The 4,105-nt window shown below is 39.6% G+C and overlaps 1 long non-coding RNA gene across 1 annotated transcript; it reads right to left on the bottom strand.

Annotated features, from left to right (window-relative positions):
* Positions 1–1,956: 1,956 nt before the first annotated feature.
* Positions 1,957–2,637, bottom strand: LOC310821394. The gene is made up of 3 exons (XR_014554863.1): positions 2,488–2,637; positions 2,224–2,313; positions 1,957–2,064 (listed from the first exon to the last, which is right to left on the bottom strand). It is a non-coding gene; the product is annotated as an uncharacterized lncRNA (long non-coding RNA).
* Between the last annotated feature and the right edge of the window lie 1,468 nt (positions 2,638–4,105).

Below are 4,105 nucleotides of genomic sequence, written 5' to 3'. Positions count from 1 at the left end.
TTGGATGGATGGAAAGGCATCTGAATGTTGCAGAGAGTCACAGAAATGCTGCGGAGAAGCTGCAGAATGCAGCAGAGAGGCAGCTGAGAGCAGCAGTGGTAAGTACTTGGTGCTGATTAAATTAATTAATGAATTAATGAATTCGTCTTAATTCAAAAGACACACTTTTGACATGTTACATCTCTCTTACAAAACAGTTACTTGATGGATGGATGAACTAAGATCAATAAACTAAATATGTTTTATTCTATTTTTTCAGATCCTGGAGATGGAATTCTCCTAAAGAAGAAGAAGAAGAAGAAGGGACAAGTTCGAGCATTCTTCAGGCGTCTAGGGAGGATCCTGACCTGCTCCACTGGCCTTCCCAAAGAAGAGTAAAATGAGCCCTTACCCCCAGCACAGAAAAAATGACCAAAAATAAACTAATATGGATTTTGATGATCAACATTGTGAATTTGTACATTTTTACAGAACATGCTAATTGCAATTCTGCACTTCATTACACTTGATAAGAGAGGATTTTCTATTATCAATGATACTAATCTGGTACAGATCCACTGCATCATCTTCATAACTGTCTCCCGGGAATATTGGCTCTCTACAGAACCCCCGACCAACCATCTGATAACAGTTGTGGACCCTGTCAGATGCTGACTGGTCCTATGGAGGTTGGTGTCGATTAGATTCACTCCGCTGTTAACGGTCTACATCCCATAGTTCCTCCCATATCTTCCTCTACCCACCTCAGCTGAACTGAAAAATCACCCCAAACCTAAAAACTGTACACCGAAGTGGGTAGTCTCTATGGTTAACGACCGCTCTAATCTTATATGAGTGCCACACTGCAAAAAAGGCCCTCCTAGAAATAAGCCTAATATTCCTAAATCTAGCCAAATTATCTTGTATTGAGCAAAAAAATGGGGCCAATGGGGTAAGCAAAATATACTAGGTTAGAATTCTTAAAACTAGCAAAAAAGTCTAGCCACTGGAAAATCATAATGCGCCTTAAAACTAGACAAAAAGGCTAGAATTTGAGCAAACTGAGCTTACTACAAGCAACGCAATCATATTTATTTAAGACAGAGTAACTTAAAATGAGAAATTTAGTCTCTAAATGAGCTGACTATTAGAATTTATATCTTGAAATAAGATTAATAACTAGCTAAAAGACTCTTAAAATAAGCATTTTATTCTCTTAATTGAGCTGACTTTAAGAATTAATACCTTGAAGTTATATTAATAACTAGCCAAAAAAGTTTAAAACAAGACACAATATCTTAAAACAGCACGATAAAAATAAGTTCATTTGTCTCAAAACAAGGCACCAGAAGCATCTTGTTTTTAGCATTTCTTTCTTTATTAAGAGATTTTTTACAAGAACAAGACTTCACAGACCAAATAATTTGAAAATATGCAGCTATTCAAGCAGCAGAACAGTTGTATAAATAAATCAACAACAAAAAAACACTTCCATTCCACACTGATTTTTTTTGTTATTTTGTCAATCACTCAATGAAGGACTTCCACTCGGCAATGGCTTTTTTGTAGGAAGCAGTTAAATCTCGGTCATGGAGGGAGTCCTGGAGAACCTCAGTTTGCAATACTGAGAGCAGGGTGGAAATGCACTTTGGATAAGTGAGGTGCAGGCAATAGTAATATCCCAAGAGGTAGAGCAGGCCTTCATGTAACTTCTTCCTGTCAAAAGTGGTCACTGGTGTGTTTCCAATGGCGATCATGCAGTTATCCTCATAGACGAGCACAACTGGACAGGACAGGCCTAGATGACAAGAGTGGAAGTTTAGGAAATCACAAGTAACAAAAACGTTGTCCTGGACTGGGATACTTCCAAAAAAACACAACAATTAGGTGACTGACAACACTACCTTTTTTGTATAAATGACAGAGGCTTACCACAAAATAGAACAACAACTGAAAAATTAAATACTTTAAGTCTCACCGTAAGGACATGGAAAACAGCCTCGCTGCATGCACCCAGCTTCTTAGGTGGCATAGTGCTGGATGGGAAGAGCAGTGGCAGGGCTCTGAACACAGCAGTGGCATCCACTATTTTGAAAGAAAGCACAACACAAGGCAGTATGAGTAACCACTCATCATGAGATCTCAAAATATAAACTTGGACAAATCAAGGTATACAGCGACCTCACCTCCATCCAACGTTTTAGGGGGTTTCATCGCTTTTTTCATCACCCCATAAAATTGGACCTTTGAATAGAAGTCGTCCCATCTATTCCTCATCTCCGAGACATAGTGGGCATTGTTTGGCTGTATTATCCTTTGCAATTCATCTAGGACCTGAAAGACATTCAAAAACAGGTGTAAATCATTTCCATTGCCAGTCCTGGTCCAACACGTTGATGACTGATGTCTCTTCAATTAAGACCTAATGGTTAAAGGCCCCTAATGGCCCCAAATCGTGTACTGAAAGCTACAAAAAGGTCAGGACTGGTTACGAGGGGATTAACTTACATGATCCAAGTCTTTGAAACAAGAATATGCCTCCAGAATCTTGCTGGGTCGGTCTTGCTCCTTTATAGTGTCAGAGGTTATAAAGCGTCTTCTCGACTCAAACTCCAAGTTCAGCAAATGGGTTACTGAAGCTTTGTTTGGCTTCTTGGACCGGCACATCTCTTGCAGTGTCTTGTAGTGCCTTGCCTGGCTTTTCTGGCTGTCCAAGACGTCACCCGAACCACCTAAAGGAATAATAATTAAAAAAAGGGTGGGGTTAGAGGTGTAAAGAAACATTAGGTTTCCAAATTAAGTAGGAGGAACTTAGGAGATAACGGGACTCAGTCATTCTTTTTTACAGTATTGCATTGTTAGAATACTAACATCCCTGAACTAAAACTTTTGCAAGGCCACTGTTTTCTTTTGTTTGTACATTGAGCATAGCAATCTCTCCCACATATCTCAGTAATCAAAAATGCATCACGACAACTTGAGACTAGCTGTTACTTCCCACAAAAACTCATGTAAACAAAGTGTATTAAGTTTGATACATACATTCATCACTGCTTTCCAGGTGTTGCACTGGGGTGCTGGGTCTGACTGGGGACCGTTCAATAATGACCGTAGAAGCACTCGAATCCCCGTCGTAGTCACTCGTTGTTATTTCTCCGACTTCACGCCGTTGTTTCTTTGCAGGAGGAGCGCCCTTCTTGGGGCTTCTTACATTTGATAGCCTCTTCATGAGCTTCTTGGCAACATGCTCCTGCCATAAAAACAGTAAAGATTAAAAGATGACACATGACAATGTTTTCACAATAAAAATAAAAACACAAGCAAAAGGGAGATAAAAATACTTACCCAGTCTTTTAGCATTGGATAATACTCCACCAATCGCTTTGCCATGGCATTGACCTCTGGTCTGGTGGGGTATCTGGCATCTTCTGTGGCTCTTGCAATTGAGATCATATTACACATATTGTTTCTAATGAGCCGGCAGAAGAGCTCCTTAGATAAATCCACAATGTTCTCAGTCCCCAGCCGTTTCTGCTCAAAGTAGGAGCGTCGCACCTGTTCAAGTTCACTGTCTGTGTAAACTATGTACTCTGGGCTGGACACAACCACAAACTTGGAAGTGTTGGGCTCTTCTTGTGAAAGACCACTGCCCCCAGTTGCTGATGGCTGTGGTAGTTCAGCAGCAGTTTCCACCTAAAATACATTCACAATTACATATTTCATAGGATAACTTTCCGTCATAATGTATTCCCACACAATGAGTTTTTTGTTCTGTAATAATCATATGGCCCAGCCAAAATGTAAAGCCCATACAACAGAACTGACGACACCCCTGTTCAATAACAATAAACTGTTATATAACTGCCCTGGAAGAACAGAGATCGTGATTAATTTAGTTTAAATATGGACTTACACGATTGTTACACTGACTGGTCAAACCTTTTTTTTAACCAAAGAATGAGCTTTGGCTAAAATAAATACAATTTTAAAATGAAAATTGATGCTATCACATAGGCCTGTGGATGCACTTTAACTTAATGTGCATAATATAGAACTTACCGTTTTATCTTTATTCACAACAAGCCATATAGCCCGCCGCCTGTGAAAGTTTTCAGGACCAGGAAAC

The sequence above is a fragment of the Argentina silus genome (assembly GCF_951799395.1).
Source record: "Argentina silus genome assembly, chromosome: 22".
NCBI lineage: Eukaryota > Metazoa > Chordata > Actinopteri > Argentiniformes > Argentinidae > Argentina > Argentina silus.
The sequence above is the reverse complement of the archived record's forward strand: the minus strand, read 5'-3'. Positions and strand labels throughout refer to the sequence as shown.